Genomic DNA, 22,070 nt, shown 5'->3' on the forward strand with positions numbered 1-22,070 from the left:
CTGTTGATTTTTCTGTTTCTTGTTCCTCTGTTTTCTTTTTCCTGCCTTCCTCTACATTACTTGAACATTTTTTAGGATTTGATTTTGCTTAATCTATAGAGGTTCATCGCCTAGTTTTCTTGCTCTAGTCTTTCCTCTTCTGTGATACCCTAAACTACCTTCTTATCCCACTTCCTTCTGCCCACAGAGCTGCCTTTGACCCTTGGCCACGCCTCCTGGAGGCTCTTCATGCAAACGCCTCCGCTTGCCCTCATTTCTGTGGGACGCTGCCGCGGTGGGTCCCATGCGGGCCTTCCACCAGCGCTGGAAGGGGGCCGCCTCCATGGCCCCCATGGCTCTGAGGAGAAATCTACTGATACTCAAATTACCATCCCTGTACATTTTCTTTGTCTTTAGTTTTCTTCAGTTCCACTATAATGTATCTTGATATTGATTTTGAGGGGCTTTTCCTATTTGGGGCTCACTAAGCTTCTGAAATCTATAGATTTATGTCTTCTGTCCCGTTTGAGATGTGGGTTTTTTTCAAGTACTTTTAGCCCCACCCTCTTTCTCCTCTCCTTCCACGACTGATGACACAAATGTTAGTCTTTCTCTTTCCTCAACAGCCCGCAATCCCCGGGACGGTCATGTTCTCCAGCCTGGTGCCCTTGCTGTTCAGACCGCCTCTGGTCACTGATTTCCTCTCTTCCCTCCATTCCGTTGTTGGGACTCTGCAGAGCTTTTTAACTTTATGCTGGTGGTACTGTATCTTTCTGTTCCAAACTTTCCATTGGTGTTTCTTTATAGCTTCATTTCTTTCTGAGACTTGCTGTTTTTTCATTTGTTTCAAGCATATTCACAGTTGCCGGTTGAAATGTGTTTGAGATGTGGCTGCTGGAATGTCCTTGCCGAGTGCTCAGACCGCTTCATCCCAGCGTGGGGTCTGTGGCTGGGGCTTTCCATCCGGTTCCAGTGCTTTCGGTTCTGGGTAGAACAGTGGTCCCACTCGGAGCCGGGCATTTTCAGGCACTTGGTGAAGAGCTCTGGGTTTTACCTAAACCTTCTGTTTTTGCTGTTTCTTCTGACTCCACTTGGCGGGGGGGAGGGGGAGGGCGCGGGCTGCTGTCTGGTGACTACCAATAAGAGACGTCCACATTCTCCTCGTGGCCTCTGTTGGCATGGAGGTGGTGTCAGGATGTGACTGCGGGCAGGCCTGGGGGTCCTGGGCCACACGGCGGTGCGGCACCCTCCCTGTTGAAGGTGGCCCTGCCTCTGCTCTACCGCACCTGTGGGCGGGGTGGCCCCTCCCCGCCTGTGGTAGGAGAACAGGCTCTTTCACGTTCATCCCGCCTGTGGTGGGTTGGGCTGGTGTTTTCGGGCTGTGGCCCCGCCAGCTCCAAGGCTGGAATGTACGAGAGAGCCAGGGCCTCGGCAGGCTGCTCGGGCCCCACTCCCGGACTTTCTTGGCCTCTGGCTTTGCCTTGTTTTCTCTGTAATGTTTGGGGTTTAAGTTGTATTCATTGGGAACAGGGAAAGGATGCCTATTCCACTTCCCAGAGCAGAGGCTGCCCCGGCCTGGGCCTGCCCGTAGGTGTGAATGCCCCTCTGGTGAGCAGTTGCCCCCCACCCCCACCCTGCTGGCGGAGCACAGGCCGCTTCCCCGCTCAAATCGCAGGCCTGACAGTGTGCCTGGCCCTATGGAAGCACCGAGGAACCACCGGGAGGGTGTTTATTTAGTTCTGAATTAACAGTTGTGATCGCTCTTTTTTCTTTTTATTTGCCTTTTATCTCATTGCTGTCTTTTAATTACACCAGGATGTTCTTTAATAATTAAAGTCGTAAGCTTCCCTTTACCATACCATGAGCTGTAATTGTATAACTTGATGTGTGGCTCTGGGGAAATGGAGGATTTGAAGGAGAGAAGGTGCCGCATTAAATGGTTGAGGAAGACTGTGCCTTTAATGCACACAAAGCTACAGAAGCCCTTGTGGGCAGAACAGTCCGTGGTTGTTGGCGAGGACAGAGACAACCAGTGTCGGGGGCTCTGCAGGCAGGCATCTCTGCGCTGGGAAGGACGTGCCCTGCATGTGGGCCGGGCGGGGTGTGGGGGGAGCAGCCTCAGCTCACACGTGCGTAGCTCACAGACCCACAGCTCATTACATGCACAGCTCACACATGCACAGCTCACACATGCACAACTCACACACAGAGCTCACACATGCACAGCTCATACATGCACAGTTCACACACACAGCTCATACATGCACAGCTCACACACACAGAGCTCACACACACAGCTCACACATGCACAGCTCACACACACAGCTCACACATGCACAGTTCACACATGCACAGCTCACACATGTACAGCTTACACACGCATAGCTCATACACACAGCTCACACACATAGCTCACATAGGCTCAGCTCTCACACATGCACAGCTCACATGTGCATGGCTCACACATGCACAGCTCACACACACACAGCTCACACACATAGCTCACACACAAAGCACATAGCTCACACATGCATAGCTCACACACACAGCTCACACATGCACAGCTCATACAGCTCACACAGGGTCTACTCTCACACGTGCATAGCTCATACATACAGCTCACAGACCCACAGCTCACACACGCACAGCTCACACACCCACAGCTCATAGACCCACAGTTCACACACCCACAGCTCACACACCCACAGCTCACACACACGTGGCTCTTGGGTTCGCAGTTAGTTCAGTGAACTTCTCCTGGGGCTCAGTGGAAGGCTGCGAATGTCCCGGGCACAACAGTGTGAAGGAGAGGAGGCCTCTCTCACTGGAGCTCTGGACCCTGGGAGGGAGCACCAGCCGAGGGCACTGGCTGCACCCATGCGCGTGCGCAGACACACACACACACATACACACACACTGTTTCATTTGCTCTTACAGCCCCTGTGAGCTCTGCAGGACCCTCGGACAGACATTGAACCCCAGCCTTGTCACTGTCCGGCTGTGTGATTGGTGGTCAGTCTCCTGGGGCTCACTTTCTCATCTGTAAAGTGGGGACAGTCATTCCTACCTCAAGGCAACTTCCTGACAGGCCCAATGAGGCCATAGTGCATTTCTTTAGTTATCCTAACAAGTACTTTTGACTCCCATGTGCCCAGTGCTGAATTGGGTGCCCGGCCACCAATGACAGACAAGACCCCCTCATGGAGCCACAGCCAGCAGGAGGCGATAGCAAGTCAGTAAGCACACCCACAGGGGCGATGTGAGGATGCACAGCTGTGGAGGGCGGAGCTCTGGGAGGGAGGCACAGGAGACCCTGCAGGAGAGTGGTGGTCAGCCAGGGCCCCTGATGAGGCTGTAGGTGAGCAGGGGCCAGCACTGGGCTGGGGCCGCCCTCCCGTGGAGGCTGGGAGGCTCGAAGGGCTTGCAAATGTGAGGGGCAGAAAGAAGCCCAGTGGGGATGGAGTGTGGAGAGCTGGCGATAGGGGGTTGAGGTGAGGTCAGGAAGCAGTACCCAACGGGGAAGGTGGGATGGGGAGGTCCTGCGGCCGGTGGGAGAGCCGGGTCCTGCGGGCGGTGGCAGAGCCCCAGGTCCTGCGGGCAGTGGGAGAGCCGGGTCCTGCCACCAGGACATGACAGGGTGCTGTGAGCATAGGACCCGTCCAGTTTCCCGGCCTGTGCCTGTGTCACAGAACGTGTGACCGGCAGGATGGTGGGCTGACATCCTCTCTTTCCCTATAGCCCATGCTCCACGGGGCCCACAGGACAGGAATCTTCCAGGTGGAGGTGACAGTCCCAGCGCCATCCCGCCTTCCTGGGTGGCCAGGCCATGAAGGAGCTGGGAGAGTCCCTGTGGGTCTGCGCTCGTTCTGTGGGAGACTCATCTCTATCGGTTACCTGGGACCCTGTCGCTCGTGTGGGCTGCCACGGGCAGGCCCCTAGCCCCCCCTGCCCTCGAACAGGGGATTCCATGTGTTCTCTCCCACTTGCCTGCCTCTGCTGGTCCCATTGTGACTCCTCGTCCTCTCGTCCTTGGTGTGGCAGGCCTGTGGTGGGCAGAGCAAGGTGTGCCTCGAAAACCCAGGAGGCTCCTGGGCAGCCCGGGCCACCTTGCGCTGTCCTGGGCGTTCCTGCCCACTCCCAGGCGGTGTCCTGCCCACTCCCAGGCGGTGTCCTGCCCACTCCCAGGCGGTGTCCTGCCCACTCCCAGGCGGTGTCCTGCCCACTCCCAGGCGGTGTCCTGCCCACTCCCAGGCGGTGTCCTGCTGCCCGCTCTGGTTTCCCGAGAAGCAGCGACAGGCTGGCGCAGTGCTTCCTGCGGGACGCTGTGCCTTGGGCGGAGACTCCTTTCTGCAGTTATTTATTTATTTATTTACTTATTTTAAAATTAGGGTAAAATCACATACCCTAAAATGTTTAACCATTGTAAGTGTGTAGTTCAGTGGCATTACATCACATTTATCTCATTATCTCAAATTGTAGCTGGGTTCCCATCAAAACCTTCCATTCTGGTCCCAGCTCCTGTGACACCATCCACTTTCTCTCGCCACGAACCTGCCTCTCAGGCCCGGGCCGGTGGCATCGCACGGTGTTTGGGTGTCTGTTTGCGCTCTGTGGCCACGGTTTACTCAGCATCGCGTCCTCAAGGTGCACCTGAGCTGTGGCCTGTGCTAATTTCCCCAAGTTTAAAGCTGAAGAAGTCCCCTTGTCTATGGCCCCATGTTTCGTGGATCCTTTCATCTGGCGATGGGCGTGTGGGCTGTGCCCACCTGGGCTATTGTGGGCAATCTGCTATGAACATGTTTCTTGGAGACCCTCTCAATCCTCTTAAATAATACCCAGATGTGGACTTGCTGTGACCATTTCATTTTTAACTGTTGGGGGAACTGCTGGACTGTGTGTATAGGGGGACTACACACTTTCATATTCTCACCAGCAATGCACAGGATTCCAACTTATACACACCATCGCAAACACAGTCTTCCCTGTGCTTCCTGCCGGCCAGGCACCCGTCCTCTCTGCTCACTCAAGCTCCCCTTCCCTCCATTGTGTTTGTTGCTGTGGGTCTCCCTGGTCTGTGGGTGTGTGGAAGGAACAGGCTGTGAGCACTCAGTGCTTGTCCCCTGTTCTGACCCACGGGGGCCACAGATATCTTTGTGGGTATGACAGCACATCAGAGCTTCCGTGGGTGTTGGTACACATTCGGATGCTGCCTGCCAGGGGTCACATAGTTGAAAAAACAGAAGCACAGCTTGTTGGAGTTTGGCTGGCACGGGAGTGAGGTATGCAGGTAGATGGGAGTGAGGAGCAGGAGCAGGAGCAGGACAGGGAGGTGCAGGAGCGTGGATTGTGTCTGTGGACTGGCCCTGGGCCGGCCTGGGAGGGAGCGGAGTCTGGGAGGACAGAGGCTAAGGGCAGGGACAGGGCCATGTGTGTGCAGGCACAGCCGCAGGCGTGGGAACCTGCCTGGCAGGAGCAGAGGGCGTGGGGAGGGAGGGGGAGGAGGCCGAGAGCAGGCTGGGCGAGGATGAAGGTTTCCTTGGGGTCATGTGCAGGGCTGGGTTTGTCCTGCAGGTGCTGGGCAGTCAGACGGAGGTGGAGAGAAACCTATAGCCAGGTAGCCTGTCTCTGGGATCTGGCCGCCCACCTCAAAGGGACCCTTGGTATCGGCTGGGGACCCCCTCCCTAGGCCATTCCTTCTCCTGGGTGGATAGTCCACACCCCTCTCCTCGTTTCTCCAAACTTCTTCTGTATTATTCTTTGCTGATTTTTTTTTGCTTTTAAAACAATTAATAGACTTTACTTTTTTGGAGCAGTTTTAGGTTTATAGGAAAATTAAGCAGAAAGTACAGAGTTCCGTATACCTCTTATTCCTTCCTAATTTCCCCTGTTACTGTCTTACATGAGTGGGTGCGTATGATATCACTGATCAACCAGTATTGGCACATTATTATTAACTAAAGTTCAAAACTGAAATTAGGGCTCACTCTTGGTGTTGTACATTCTGTGGGTTTGGACAAACTTCTAAGGAGATGTATGTACTATTATAGTGTCATATAGATTCATTTTACTGCCCTAAACCCCCCTGTGCTCCACCTAACCCTTCCTTCCCGAGCCCCTGCCAACAACTGATCTTTTTGCTGTCTTCATAGTTTTCCTTTTTAGGGTATCACGTGGCTGGAATCTGACAGCATGTGGCCTCTTCCAATGGGCCATCACTTACAGATGCATTTAACGTTCCTCCAGGCCCTCCAGCACCGGGTAATATTCCACTGTCGGGTGCACTGCTGCTCATTTCCCATCCGCCTGCTGGCGGGCATCTTGGTTGCTTCCAGGTTTTGGCGATGTGAACACAGGGTGATGAACACACTGGCCTTGCTATTAAAATCACTGAGAAACAGGAGCTTTGCGGACAGAGCTGATCGGCACCCACAGCCACACCACTGGCATGGGTGCCTTGCGATCTGGCCTCTGTCTCGAGGCTGTGTGAATGCTGCGGGCCCTGGTGCGATCCCCTTGGATTGGGCATCGGTTCCTTGTCGCTTACTCTGGGTGGAACTCTGTTGCTGTTCCATTCGTGCTAGGGCTTTGCGAAGCACATCCTCGGAGCCTGGCTGTCCCTGGCCTCTGGGAAGATTGAGGTGTGACCGAGCCCTGTCCCAGCTATGCTGGAGATGGCATGTGCTCAAGTGAGGGCTGCCTCGGGAGTTGAGTGCCGGCCGGTGCTGCCAGACCCTCAGTGGCGCGTCTTGGAGATGGTTGCGCGTTAAAGCCATCAGGCCGGCTCTGGGTCTGGATGTCGGCCCTGCAAGCTCTGGACGGCCTCTCTGAGCTTGCCTTGCAGGCCAGCACAAGCAAGCATTGTCCTCGTGCTAATGTCCACGCAGAAGTGCGTGAGGTCCAAAGCCAAGGTTGCTTCCCACCTATGATTTGTCTGACTTCCATCCAGTTGTCCGCCAGCCTCCCATCCTGACACCCACCTGTCTCTCCATATACATCGTCCGAGGGCCACCAGGAGCTCCCGGTCCACAGGTGGAGCCGGCCCAGCTAGGGTTCACATCGGGAGGGGCAGGCTCCTCATTCCTCCCACATGCACGCATCCCCAGCCACAGGCAGCATGCGCGTCCTAGTGGAGACTTGTGAGATGGAGGCGTGGGGATGGAGGCTCGACTCTGTCTTCAGGGAGCGGATGATGCTTCATTGGTGGAGGCCCACTAGTTCCAGAGCACCAGGCCCAGATGGGACCGGGAGAGGGGGAGGGACTCCCAGGGGGTGGGAGAAAGGGGGTGCAGCGGCGTGCTGGCTGGGCTGCAGGAGGCGTTCCGACAGTGGCCGCAGTTTGGAAGGACTGGATCAGAAGGTCCACATCGAAGGGCTTTAGTGAGACTCATGCTGCAGGTGACCAGAGGGAGGAGGGGGTCGGTGAAGGGACTGTGTGGGGAGTGAGGCTCATGCTGCAGGTGACCGGAGGGAGGAGGGGGTCAGTGAAGGGACTGTGTAGGGAATGTAGGAAATGGCCTCTGTGGTCCATCTCCAGTGTGGTCAGCTATTGGTGGACACGGCTAATGAATTTGCCCAGGGCAAACAGAATGGAGGGAGGAGGGAAGAGGATATAAGAACAAAGAACTGTGGGCGTGGGCCAGCATCAGGGTGGGAACCCCAGAGGCACCTGCCTCAGCTAGACGGGAAGGTGGGGGCAACTGGGAAAGGCCTCAGCCCAATTTGTTTAAATGGCCCCATGGGAGACAGTAAGACCTAGGCGACATATGAGGAAACAGGGGACCCCATAGTGCTCAGCCAATGAGGACCCGGAGGAGGGACTGGATAAATAGGCTGTGATCACTGCCCCAGGTGTGCCTGCACAACCGGACGACACCCGCTCTCGAGAGCGTATTGAAAGTCTCGTTCTCACCATACTTCTGTCTCGGAGTCCGTTATTTGAATTTGGACAAGTGAGCTTTCTCACAGGAACGCTATGGTCTGGCCCGTTGATCAGTTTTGGAGAAGGAATTGGAGGGGTCAGGCTAGAGGTCAGGAGGGCATTTATGGACTCAAATCATTCATTCATTCATTTTCAACAACCACACTAATATTCAGTCATTCACTCCTTCCCTCTGTCATTCACATATCCACACTCGCCCCATCACTCACTCCTTCCTTCATCTCCGCCTCAAAGATCCTGGAGCCTCTGTGAGGAGCTGATGGGATTTCAGACCCCCCATCACGCCCCTCCCTCAGGGCTCCGGGGCTGGGGGGAGGGTCTCCTCCGCTGTCTTTTGAAGGTTGAACTGCTGAGCTCTCTGGTCCTCAAAACAGCGGTTGGTGATAATGCTCCATAGATGTGCATGTGGTTTCTTGGCCACTTCCACTTGGAAGCGTGGGATGCCCACAGCTGACAGGGAGAACAGGCCCTGTCCCCCACAGATCACCGGCCTCGCCCTGCTGTGCACACCCCCCTGGGTGCTGGCCACCATGCAGACGGTGCCCCTTCCCCCCCTTCCTCACTTGTCCAATTCGCTTTGGGCAGGTCTGAGCCTGCTCTGAGGGTTCGGGCCCAGTGAGGCAGCGCTGCTGGGATGGTGCCCACACTGCGACCTGCAGGCTGCCGGGGGCTTGGAGGGTCCCTGGCCACCCCTGGAGGAAGCCTGCACCTCCACTTCCACTCGTGGCAGGATGCCCCCTCTTCTCCTCGGGTCATTCCCGCTGGAGGCAAGGAAGCAGTATCATTAGCAAACTGTGCCCCAAGCTGCACGGCCACATCCCAGGAGACCCACCACGCTCTGTTGCTGGGCAGGGTGGGCACCAGAGGCGCCCATGAAGCAGGTAGCGGCTCCTGTGGCATCTGCAGCCTCTCCCTGGTGGGAGGCTGCTCCCCCTGCTGGGGGGAAGGGAAGACTCACTGGGAGTTCTGCTGCTCAGATCTGAGTGAATTGGCCTCCAAGGGTCCCTCTGATGGAGAGCGGGCTGCACTATAAAATTATGTATTAGCCTGCTTAGAGTTTATAGCAGGGGTGGGCAAACTTTTTGACTCGAGGGCCACAGTGGGTTCTTAAACTGGACCGGAGGGCCGGAACAAAAGCATGGATGGAGTGTTTGTGTGAACTAATATAAATTCAAAGTAAAGGAGCGGAGGGGAGAGCAAGAGAACCCTCCGCTCTTTCGGCTCCACGGGCCGGATAGAACAGCTGAAGCGGCTGGATCCGGCCCGCGGGCCGTAGTTTGCCCATGGCTGGTTTACAGAGTCTGTTTGCTAATCATTTTTTTCAGAACTTATTTCACTTACTGATATATCTGGGGCTGTTAATGCATCCTCCTAAATCCTTTAACAAGCAGAGATTTTCCATTACTAATAAGGTACCGATGGGAAATATAGAGGAGCTGCTGCTCTCTATTTATTTCCCATTCTCAAGACTCACAAAGTCATGTCTGGATAAGTGGGAAAAATCCTGTCCGCTCGATGTTTCCAAATATTGTGGTGTTGGCATTGGATTATTTTCCTTAGTAATTTGGAATTTGGGTTCCCTTTTATAAGTGTGGCTTTTAGTTACCTGCACAATTTGAAAAGCATATCTATTTCCTGAAACATGCTTGTTTCCTGTTCTCAGTAGAATAAGAAAGAGGGGGAGAGACTAGCCATGGATTCTTCTGGATGGGTGAGGAAATGCCTGTTACTGCCTGAGGGGAAAGACAATGATCGGCCTTCAGATGGCCACGTAGCGTCTTGCCCAGGAGTCTTCTTTTAGCAACATAGATGCTACAAATCTCAGAAATTTCTCCTGGCGTCTGGCCCTCAGTTAGGGATACATCTAATTTACCCTTTCCGTCTGGTCTGAGCCTTTATAGATTTTTCTGGAGAGCAGCTGCCTGAGGCATGGCCTGTTGCCCGGTTCTGTCTCACACTTGCAAGTCTCACAGAGGAAGCTTACCTTGCTGCCCCTGTATGGATCCCTCCATGGCTCTCTCCTGCCCAGAACCGTGGCCCGTTCCTTCGCTCCATGGGATCCCCCAGCCCTTCCTCTGCCACCTGCTCCGGGTCCTCTCACCCGCCCTCTCTGCCAAGAGCACCTGGGACCCTGCGGGTCCTCGCTCACCTTTCCTGGCCTCGGCAGGCCCTTCCGCCGTCTCCTCCTGACTGGGGATGGAACCTGAGATCTGGACATGTGCCCTGACCAGGAATCGAACCCACCACTTTTCAGTGCACGGGATGATGCTCCAACCGACCCAGCCACATGGCCAGGGCCAGAGCGGCTTTCTTTTGTCGCTGCTCCGGGGTTCTGACCAAGCTGACGAAGACGTCCCGGGGTTCGCTGTGGAGAGAAGGGAGCTCGGGCCTTCGGGGATTTCCTTCCCCTGCTCTGGTCCAGGCACCGAGGGGGTGAGGAGTCGGGGGAGGGGCTTCTGGGCTGTGAAGCAGGTGGATGGGTCTGAGCAAGGGCTCTGGAGGCGGTGCCCTGCCCACTGGCCAGTCAGCATGGGGAGTAAATACGATGAGTTGTGCACGAGACCCCACGGGCTATGCTGGGGGAGCTGCCTCAGTGGGGGGTGGCTCTGGAAGGAGGCGATGGAGAGGTGGGCTTGGATAAAGGCTGTGGCCCACGCAGCCCAGCTCTGCCCCTGCCCGGCTCACCCTGGGGTTTCTGCTGCTCCCTGGCAATGCTGGCAAGACACTCCCAGCCCGGAGTTCTCTTCTGAGCCTGGTGCCTAGGACTGCTCTGGCCAGCCCAGCCAAGAGGGACTCGAACTCCTACAAACACTCCCGAGCTCTGAGGGGAAATAATGAGGAGGTATGACAGGGTGCATGAGCAGAAATAAAACACGGGCCTTCCGGGGACCTGTAGCTGGGCCCCGGTCCCCATAGCTCAGAGATGGTCTCGTGCTCCAGGGCTGGGCGCTGACATGACCCAGCAGCTCCTGCCGGGCTCCCGGGCTCCCGTCACCTGCTCTGTTCCTCCGCAGGCACCGCCTCGGTGCCCACAGGTCCCAGGAAGTCCTTCCCGGGCATCCCTGCCTCTCCGTGGTCGTGAGCAGGTGGCCTCACTCCCTTCACACCCCCACCCCCTGGGTTTTCTGGGTTTGTTTTCTGCACCAGCAACAATTACCCCTCCCTCAGACTTAGCGGAGGCCTAGAGGCGGGCACTGCCACAGGGCCCTGAGGACAGGCTGGGCTCTCTTGCCCCTGTAACCTCCTGGGCACTGATCTTTCTGACAAAGCTTCTTGTCTGTTCGGGATGTCTGTCAGGGAGGGGGTGTTCTCAGGGGCCTGGCGCATGAGCCTCAGTCCATTGAGCAGTGAAACCTGCCTCTCAAGTACACATTGCGGACCAGTAGTTTCATTGCTAGCTTTACCCAGTGGCCAGATGAGTTTCTATTGAACAAGTACAAAAAATGTTTTACATAAATGTTAAAGGCATGCTTTACAATTAAATACCCATTGCATTTTGAAGTTACTTATTACATGTTCTTACAAGCTACTATCTTTTTAAAGTATGATACTTTATAAAACATTGTGTAATACGAAGTGAGAATTCTCGTGATCCATCCGCAGTGTGTTAACATGTGGGGGCCAGTGCTCATTCCTGGCTGACAGCGTGTGTGGGCTCCCCTGGGTGAGGGGTACGCAGAGCAGTGATCTGAGCCCTCAGCACAGCAGCGAGGTTTTCTGTCTTCCTGCTGGCCTGTCAGCTTTCGGTTTTCTGTGTCTGTTCAGATCTGTGTGTTTATAAAACTTTATTCTCCCTCCTAACTTCACAAGCTTATAGTAAACACGAGGAAGCGACATGGTGTGGCGGAAACAGACTAGCTGTGACTCAGCCTTCATCAGATGCGGGTGGAGTCTCACCTTTGCAGTTTGGTACCGTGTGACCTTGGCCAAGTCACTTCCCCCTCAGAGCCTGGGTTTTCTACCTGAGGATGGTGCCTCGTTCTGCACCTCACGGGTTCACTGAGGAGGGTCCGTGAGATGGTGATGGGAATGTCTTCACATGCCCGGGAGTTACGCTTCTCCCTCTCCTGCCCGCTCAGGCTCAGGCCTGCTTCCCTGGACACAGCCGGGTCGCAGGGGAAGGTCCCCGCGCGGCTGTGGGGAAAGCCTCCAGGGGGCGTGAGAAGCAGGACAGAGGGCAGGCTTGGCCAGGCTGGGAATCGGGCCACAGAGGGGTGCTGCTGGAGGGTCCGGCCTCTGCCCCCTCAGTGGCTCACTGGCAGCAGCCCTGGAGGAGAGCCTCTGGGCATTTCTGGGTAGGGCGGAGCCCGCGGTGGCGGCAGCAGGGCGTCTGGGCAGGGAACCAGCAGCAGCTGCAAACCCCCTGCCTGTTCTGAGACTTCTTATCCCGACTATATCAACTGTTAGTGTAAGTCCAGTCCATTGGAGGAAGTTTTACCCACTTCCTGAATACCGGATGCATAAAGGCTATCTGGGGCATGAGGGATGTGTATTGATTTCCTGGCCTTTTGGGGTGCAACGTGCTCACCTTGTCCCTGGACGCCGTGCTCCATCTCCATGCCCAGGAGCCACGGGCACGCCAACCTGCTGGGCAGCCCAGGTGCCAGACACAGTTATTTCTGCTGCTGACCTGGGATCAGTTCAAATGAAGAAGCCCCGGCTTTAATTGGCCAGCCCTCCCGTGGGTGCCCTGGGGCGGCTGGATCACATTTGCTGAGGTGTATTGACACCTTCCCTGCTTTCGCTTGCTCGGGACACCTCAGTGTGCATCCTCTCACCCAGGGGATCTGGAAGCAGTGGGTGCAGGCCATCCCGCAGGCCTCATTAGCTGCTCAGAGACGCAGAGTATGAGGCCGTGGGGGAATCATCGCTCCTCGAGGCACCAAAGGAGGGTGATTGATAGGTTGGCCTCATTGGTGGCTCTGCGGCATGGGGTGATGGGCAGGAGCGATAGTGCCTGTGAAACCTAGGCTCTGCCCACCTACGGGATGCGTGTGCCTGGGGCAGCCCGGGTCTGGGCTGTGGCTCAGGGTGTCTGCCGTCTGAGCCCGTTGCCACCCTGCAGTCACGCCCAAGCACTTCCTCCTGGGCAGGGGTGGTCCCCCGGCAGGAAGGCGCTCACTCAGCTCCCAGGGAAGGGGCGTGGGTCTGCCCTCAGCTCTGCCCCTAGATGTGCGTGTCCCGCTGTTGCCTCCTTTGGAAAAGGGGGATAAATCGCCCTCTATCAGGAATAAGTGGAACCTGCTGCCGCACACAGCCCGTTAGAAAGTCTGGACACATATTAGCTTCTCGGGTATTAGTAATGAGTCATGTTATTGCTGTTGGATTTTAATTCTCAGCTTGGGTCTGAACTCGGGGTATGTGGTCCCTGTGGGCCCCTCTTTGGACGGGAGCCTTCCACGGAGCAGCCTGAGTGCCCCTTCCGGGGAGGGTGGGGCTGGGGTGAAAACCTCTTCTCCCAGCCTCCCGGTAGCAGCCTGGCCTCCTGCCGTGCGTGGGAACTGCACGTCCTCATATCGCTCTTGCTGTCTAATCTGTCTTTCCAGAATGCTCTGTAGATTAGAAAATGCCTGTCAGCTACGCTTCTATTCGAGAAAACAACCTGCGTGGCTTCTCTGGACTCCAGAATGTAAAACATGGAGGGGCTGGGCTCACAGGGGGCTCTGTGCAGGGGGGTGCTGCTAGTGGGGGCCGCCTCCAGGCTATGGTCTCATGAACAACCTTTTACTCCGCAGCCCTCGCACCTGGGGGGTCCTGGGTGACTTGACAGGTGCTACGGACCGGAGTCCTTCATCTTCCGCAGAAATGCCGCAACTTCGGAGGGCAGCCACATGGTGGCCCAGGAGGCTGAGCCTCGCCTGGCCACTCCTGCCTCACCAAATGAGGCCCAGATAGCCCCCTGGAGCCGGTTCGGCCTGTGGAGGCCTGGCTCAGTGCCAGGTGGTGGATAAGGGGGATCTCATCTCTAGGAAGATAGTTGGACAAGTAGACACACGGGGCCCAGGGCAGGGAGCCCATGCGACACGGGTCCCCTTCAGGCAGGCGCTGAGGCAGGACTGAGCTCTGCCAGGACTGAGCTGCCAGGATGGAGGTCAGGTCAGGGCAGAGAGCTGGTGGAGGGGGCACAGCTGCTGGCTGCCTGGGCGGGAGCCCTGAGATCTGGATTTGAGTGGCCAATGAGCCTGGGGGAATGCAGCTGCAGCAGGGGGGTGCCGCCCCCCCCTCCTCCCCAGCTCTGAGTCAGGTCTGGGTGGGGCTGAGAAGGTGCTTTCTAACAAATTCCTGGTGACACTGTCGCTGGGGGAGGAGCACACCTGCGGTGCACTGAGCAGGCTCAGCTCCAGAGCCCAGCCAGGGGCTGGGGCGCCCGGGGTCCCTGGCGGGCTGAGGAGCTCGTGCTGAGAGGAGAGAACAGCTGCTGCCATCGCAGCCATGGGAAGGTGGGACGAGTGCTCCTTGTATTCATTTGGTCTGGAAAGACTGGGAGTCTGGATTTTTTGATTTTTTTATTTTATTGATTTTTTACAGAGAGGAAGGGAGAGGGATAGTTAGAAACATCGATGGGAGAGAAACATCGATCAGCTGCTTCCTGCACACCCCCCACTGGGGATGTGCCTGCAACCAAGGTACATGCCCCTGACTGGAATTGAACCTGGGATCCTTCAGTCTGCAGGCCGACGCTCTATCCACTGAGCCAAACTGGTTAGGGCTGGATTTTTTTTTTTTTTTAAAAATATCCTTATTTTTACAGTGCCACATGGGCCTGAGAAAACACACCTGGCAGTAAGTTCTTAGTGATCTTTCTTTCAAGACGAACAGGGATTTGTAGGTGGCGGAAACAGAGGGCTTTCCATGCACAAGGAGCCTGTGTGCAGCACCCAGAGGTGTAGGTGCCTGGAGTGGGGCGCCCACCTCTGGCTAGAGCAGGTGCGGCTGCCCTTGGGGGGGGGGAGGGGAATAGCTGGAGGGGGTGGGCAGGCAGGGAAGAGCCCCCGACCCTGTGGGATGCTTAGACTTGACCTCTGACCCCAAGATGGCTGGCTTTGCCTGCTGACCTCAGTGTCTCTGTCTCGGGACAGTCCCATTTGGTCCCCACTGCACCTTGCCCTGGCTGGTGGCTGCACTGTGGACCCAGAGCTCTGTTGCCACACACCTGCCCAGGTGAGCTTCCCATCAAGGCCAGTTTCCAGGAGGGGCATCTCCCTGGAGAAGGGCCTTTCGCCCATCTTCCAGGAGGAGCCTGTGCCCCGTCTTCTCAGGAGGAGCTTGTGGTGCAGAACAGGTGTCTGGGCCAGACAGATGGGCTCCGTCTTGCCCACGTTACTGGCTGTGTGACTGCAGATTACAGAGCTTCTCCGCACCCGGTTCCTTGTCTATAAAGCGGGGAAACCCCTGGGACCACTAATGGAGTTATCCCATACGATTTCGTGCACATAGAAAGGAACTGTGGGCTGCTAGGGTTCTCGGCCCATCCTCCACGCCCTCTGCTGGAAGCCCCGTTCCCACCGCTACCGCCGCTTCCACTGCCGCCCCGCGGGGCGATTGGAGTCAGCACCAGCAGTGGGTGCAAGTGGCGGCTGCTAGCCCTGATCATCCCTCAGGAGCAGGGGGAGGTGGAGAAGCCCTGAGGGGCAATCGGGACCAGCAACCGCCGCTCGCATCCACTGACAGTGCCGAGAAATTGGGGCTGGTGCTGGGCACTGGCAGCGGGTGCGAGTGGCAGCTCCGGCTTTAGCAGTGGGTGTGAGTGGGGCTGGCGCTGGCAGCAGGTGCGAGCACCAGGCGGGACCGCGGCGTGTGAAAGTAAAGAATTTTCAGTAACCACCAGAGGCTCGCCCCAATGACAGCGACCAGTGCCCTGCCTTGGTCTGGCACCCCTGCTCACCTGCTCCACCATCCCGCCACGGTCGACACCCACCATGTTCCGCGCCCTGCCGCCTGCTGCTGATGCCTATCATGTTCGTGCGCACCCCCTAGTGGTCAGCGCACATCATAGTGACCGGTTGTTCGGTTGTTCTGCTGTTTGGTCTATTTGCATATTAGGGTTTTATATAGATAGACTAGAGGCCCAGTGCATGAATTAGTGCACTGGTGGGGTCTGGCCTGCCTGGCCCCAATTGGGGTGGATCGGGGCCAGGCCTGTCGAGAGGAGGAGATGGTGGGAAGTTGGTTGGCTGGCCCACCCTGATTGGGGTAGTGGGGGGCAAACGGGGGTGGGGCTGGCTAGGGGAATGGGCTGCGGGTGGTTGGCTGGCCAGCCCTGCCCCTGATCAGAGTGGGGGGGGCTGACTGGGGGTGGAGTCGGGTGGGGGGAGGGTCCATGGGACAATTGGGGTAGTGGGAGCCCATCGGGGGCAGGGCCGGCAGGGGGGGGGGCCACAGGTGGTTGGCCAGCTGACCATGTCCCTAATCGGGGTGGTGGGGGTCCATCAGGGGCAGGGCCGGCTGGAGGGAGGGGCTGCAGGAGGTTGGCTGGCGGGCCCCGCTCCCTATTGAGGTAGAGGGGGCGATCAGGGGCAGGGACGTCCAGGAGGAGGGGCCACCGGAAGTTGGCTGCCAGCCCCACCCAGAATGGGCCAGTTCGCTGGCCACAGTGGGCATCATAGCGACAGGTTGTTCTGGTTGCTGGCTTTTTATATAACCTATCTAATAAAGATGGAATGTGCAAATTGACCACCACTCCACAACAAAGATGGTGGCACCCACAGCCAATAAGGAGGGAATATGCAAATTGACACGACAAAGATGGTGGTGGCCGGGCCGGGATGCTTATGTTGGCACCATGGCTACGATGCAGGCATTCCGCCCTGCCCCAGCTGCTCCGGGCCTCTGGGCAGTGCGTGCGCAGGTGTGGAGTGGCCAGGGCAGGGTAGGACACCTGCTATAAGGGGGGTGGCGGGGGGTGTAGGGAGCTACAGGAGGGCAGCAGGGCCAGAGTGAAGGCGGAAGGCAGCTCCAGCCATAGTGAAGGCAGAAGGTGGCGGCCAGAGCGAAGGCCCAGGTCCCGGGTGCCGGAGAGAAGCCGGTGCCAGCAGCCAGGGGAAGGAAGGTCTATTCTTGCATGAGTCTTCATGCATCAGGCCTGTAGTACAGATAATAAAAGCCTAATACGCAAATTGTTTGACCAGGAGTTCAACTGGAAGTTCGACTGCTCACTGTGATGTGTGCTGACCACCAGGCGGGCATCGGCGATGTGGCGCAGGCAGCAGGCAGCAATGGAGGTGCTGCCAGCACCAATGGGTCCTGATGAGAGAGGGACCATGGTGGGATGGTGGAGCAGGTGAGGGGGTGGTGCCAGGCCAAGGCAGGAGCGAGCAGGGGCCCAATCGCACCCCAATTGCCCCACCGATGGCATGGTGATGTGGGGCAGGGCCACCGCCCGGCTCCCAGGTGATGAGGGAGCCAGGCAGGGGGCCTGGCCCCATTGATTGCCCCGCAGATGGTGACCAGCACCTGGCAGACCCTGATGGCCTGACTGGGGCTGGGGCCCAGGCTGGGACAGGGAACTGGGGGTGGGTAGTGGCGACTAATCACCTGCGGTGCCCAGGCAGGGGGCTGCAACCTCTCACTGGCTGCTTGGGGACGGGGATCATGGGGACGGCGGTGCGGTGAGAATGCGGGGTGTCCGCCAAGCTTTGTCTTACTCTCCCTGCTACTCTCCCCTGAGACGCCAGGGCTCACATGCCAGGGAAGCCCCTTCACTCAGGTGTCAGGCACCCACGAGGAACTTGCCCCACACCTGTGCGGCCTTTCCTGGGTGAGCCAGGCTGCAGACGCTGAGACCCCAGGGGCTGGTCAGGCTCCCCATGGGTTTGTGCAGGAGCCGGTCTGCAAGGCGACTGGGAGAGAACGTGTTGCCCGCCCGGCTTCTGTACAGTGCCGCTGGGTGGCCCAGAGGCCCACACTGCGCCCCATCCCACAGCATCCAGCCATGCTCATGGCATCTCTGCATGGGGTCTTAGGCACCAGGACTCAGGTGGAGGGGGGTATGCGGGGAGAGGTCAGCTGGGACCTGTCCTGCCATGCCAGATGCTCGCACTTTTTAAAAAAATATATTTTATTGATTTTTTACAGAGAGGAAGGGAGAGGGATAGAGAGTTAGAAATATCGATGAGAGAGAAACATCGATCAGTTGCCTCCTGCACACCTACTACTGGGGATGTGCCCGCAACCAAGGTACATGCCCTTGACCAGAATCAAACCTGGAACCCTTCAGTCCGCAGGCCGACGCTCTATCCACTGAGCCAAACCAGTTAGGGCAACGCTCGCGCTTTGATTGCTGACCATGCTTAGGGACTGCATTTCATGCACTAGGCCTCTAGTCCTATATAATAAAAGCCTAGTATGCAAATTGACCAAACGGTGGAACGACCGGTGGAACGACCGGTGGAACAGCCAGTTACTATGACACGCACAGACCACTAGGGGGCAGACACTCAATGCGGGAGCTATACTCCACCCTGCAGGCCCCAGGCCTACCAAGGTGGATGCTAGCGGGGTCCCCCGATCACCCCGCCAGTTGCACTGCAGTGGGAGGCGACCAGCGGCAGCAGTGGGGGGCGGGGCCAGTGAGTGGGTGGCGCCAGGCTGGCCAAGGCGAGTGCCAGCGGGGGCCCCCCCCCCCCCGATCGCCCCACTGGTTGCCCCACAGATTGGCCCTGATTGCCAGCCAGGCCTAGGGACCCTACCCTTGCACGAATTTCATGCACCAGGCCTCTATTCTATATATATATATAAAAGGCTAATATGCTAAGTGTCCCTCTGCCCGTCCAACCAGTCACTATGACATGCACTGACCACCAGGGGCCAGACACTCAACACAGGAGTTGCTAGCTGCAGTGACTTGGCAGCGGTGGTTCTTGGGTTACACACTCTGAAACCAGAGTGGAGGGAACCCTATTCCTCCTGGGGCCGTGCGATTCCACCTTCAGCTGTGGGTTATGTTGTTGCTGGGGCACTGTCGCCCCGAATCCGGTTTACTGCACACTTGCGTTTGCGTTCCACACACTGTATGGGAGCAATTTTGCAGAGTGCCCTCTTGCATTCCAGGACCCCTTGGGGGATGTCGGAGAGCCAGTTTCAGCCTGATCCCCGCAGGCTAGGCCAAGGGACCCCACCTGCCAGAGGGACCCTGCACACTCCACAGATGCCCTTTGAGCCACGGCACCACCTTAGGTGTGGCCGACTAGGGAGGGGCCGAGGGAGGTTGGCTCCAGGGCGTGTCTGGCCCATCTCACCCAGTCCTGCCTTGGGGGGCTGTTCCCATAAATGCTGGGATTCTGAGTGGCTTGGAGAGGGTGCTTCTGGCATTTTCCTAGTGGGGAGACCCACTGTCAGGGGAGGTCACCTTGAAGTTGAACATATAAACTCTGAGGGATGTAGATAAAAGATCAGATGTCTACTTGTGCCATTGGATTTATTAACTTAGTTACACATCTGTATTTACACTCACATGTTATATAAAAGTATATGCACATTTAGGAATCTGGTCTCTTCCCTCTGGCACTTCAGATCGGTGTTATTCCAAGCCTTCCAGACACCTTGGGGCAGCGCTCTGTGCCTGCCCTCCCTCCCTCGCCCCCACCTGCCACGCCTGCAGTAGCCCTGACCTGGTTCCCAGGGAGCTCCTGCCACAGGTGTTTGGATCCAGCACTTTGTGGATTTGGGAAAAATGCTGTCACTGGAGATTTTATCCCAAGCCACCCGCACTCATTTGCATAACATTAGGAGCCTGTGGTGTGTTTTTTGGTCATTTGTACCCTAGGCTTCATGCTCTCCACAGTGTAAGGACTCATGGTCTCTCTCTCTCTTTTTTTAAAAATATATTTTTATTGATTTCAGAGAGGAAGGGAGAGGGAGAGAGAGATAGAAACATCAATGATGAGAGAATCATTGATTGGCTGCTACTGGGGACCGAGCCCACAACCCAGGCATGTGCCCTTGACCGGAACTGAACCCGGGACCCTTCAGTCCGCAGGCCAGCATTCTGTCCACTGAGCCAAACCAGCTAGGGCTGGTCTCTCTTTTTATTAGCAATTTGTAAAAGGCTTGTTTAGAACAACATCTGAGCTTGCAGTTCTAAGGTCATACTCAGGAGTAATTATGAAATAGGGCTAAGTATCTTTGCCTCCTTTTTAACGATTTCATCAGGCAACCTCCGATAAGCAACTGAAACTAGCATTGAGTGAGGTCTTCCCAGGCTAATGTCTTTTCCCCAAATGGTGCTTTGTTAGTTAAAATAAATGAGACAACTGCCCTGTAATAGGGGATGCTGGCAGGAGTTTGAACACACACTCCCTCTCTCTTTTTGGGAAGGGTATTTTCACAGAAAACCACCCACCTTTTACTTGGTGATCAAGGTTGGCATCCACCACCAGTCTCCGTTGAATTGAGTGAGTGGAAGGGCCTGAGGAGTTTATATGCCCGACAAGTAGGCAGGCCCAGGAAGCCGACTCTCCCGCGTGCCTGCGTCCACCTTCCCGCCTCCCTGTTTACGAGGGGACCAGCAGGTCCCCTTTGCCTGCCCTCTCTCACTGGGGATGTCAGGCCCTGAGTCGGGGCCCCGTCATTGTCCTCACAGTGGGGCTGGGACCTGGGCTGGTCCTGCTGTCTCTGCCTGCTGGTCTCAGGCCACATCTGCCTTCACCACACGTCCCTCCACTTGGTCATGATCCTCCATCAAAGGGCTGTGCACCTGCAACTCCCTCCGCTGCACACCCTGGCTCCCGCCCTCACTCACTCCTACATCCATCCACCTTGGGTCCCTTCTTCAGGGAGGCACCCCTCTTGAGGGGGGTCAGTCCCCTCCTCCTTTTGTGCACAGCCAGGCCCAGACGATACAAGCTTCTGCAGGGTTCTCAAGACTCCACTGGGGTTCTGCAAGGGTCACGGCCAGGCCTGCTCATCAATGTCCCCGGAGCTCAGAGACAGTAGCACTCGGCCGTGTGCTGAGTGAATTTCTCTCCAAGTTCCACCGCACCCAGGGCTGGGGCCGTGCTCCAGCCAGGAGGGAGGCACACATTGCCCCCTGAGGCTCTGTGCCACCTGAGCTGAGGCTGTCTTTGCACAGCAGACGGGCCCCAGCTCCCAGGAGCTCCTGACTGCTGTGTGGTTTGCAAGCTCTTGGCAGTAGCAGCCAGGCCACCTTATGCATGGCAACAGCCAAACTGCCTTCATAAGTTACAGCCTCTGCTACAGAATCCCCCGTGTGGCCTTGGGGAAGCTATGAGGGTGACTCGGGGGCTCAGTCTCCTCCCGGGGCTGCTGCCTTATGATGCTGGGGGCTGAAGTGGCCTCATTTCCTTGGTGTCCACCAGGGACCCAGGCCCCACCTTCAGCTCTGGCTCTGTTGACTGTGTGCTCAGCAAGCTGGTTTATGGAGGTGCGTTTGGGAACGAGGAAGATGGGGTAGGAATAAGCAGCTCCTAGGAGTTCTGATTTCTGGAGTTCAATCCTGGGACCTGTGTCACCGGGTTGGGAGCAAGATGAGAGTTCCTGAAGGATTACCCTTCTTGTTCTTATTATGTCCGGAGGGCAGAGCAGACCAGTGCGGACACAAGAGCACTTCTCTGGGGGCCGGGAGACCTTCGCTTCAGCCCCATCTTTGCTTTTGTATAGTCTGACCTTGGACATTCATTTGGATCACCTGGTCTTCAGTGTCATCATCTGTGCAAACGAGGGTGGGGTGGGGGGGTGGGGTGGGGTTAATGCCTTCCAGGCCTGTTTCCAGCAGAGGAAGGTCCAGGGCCTAGGACATGGATGACTCCAGGGTAGCTTGAGTGGAGGGCAGCCCCCTGGGTGTGGCTGAGACGTTTCTGGGAGGTGGAGTCGCCTGCTCTGGTTCCAGCCCCGAGGCTGTGGGCTGTTCCTTAAGAGCCCAGGCTGTGGAAGGTCATAGTGGCATGGGCTGCCCTAGTGGAATATCACAGGCAGGGGACTGAAACAGCAGCTGACTTTCCTGCAGTTCTGAGAGCTGGGAATCCTGTGTCAGGATGGGAGTGTGGTTGGCTTCTTGAAAGCCCGTTGCTTTCTCTTGTGCATTCTCACAGCAGAGAGGAAGGATGAGAGGGTGAGTGAGCTTTGGTGTTTCTTCTTATAAGGCCACTGACCCCACCAGACCAGGTGCCTGCCCTCTGGACTTCAGATCATGCTA

General features: G+C 56.8%; 1 protein-coding gene across 4 annotated transcripts in view; it reads left to right on the forward strand.

Annotated features, from left to right (window-relative positions):
• GRID1 (glutamate ionotropic receptor delta type subunit 1) overlaps positions 1-22,070 on the forward strand; it is a 661,002-nt gene that overhangs the window by 263,600 nt on the left and 375,332 nt on the right. The gene's annotated exons all lie outside the window — the stretch shown is intronic.

This window comes from Plecotus auritus (genome assembly GCF_963455305.1).
Source record: "Plecotus auritus genome assembly, chromosome: 9".
NCBI lineage: Eukaryota > Metazoa > Chordata > Mammalia > Chiroptera > Vespertilionidae > Plecotus > Plecotus auritus.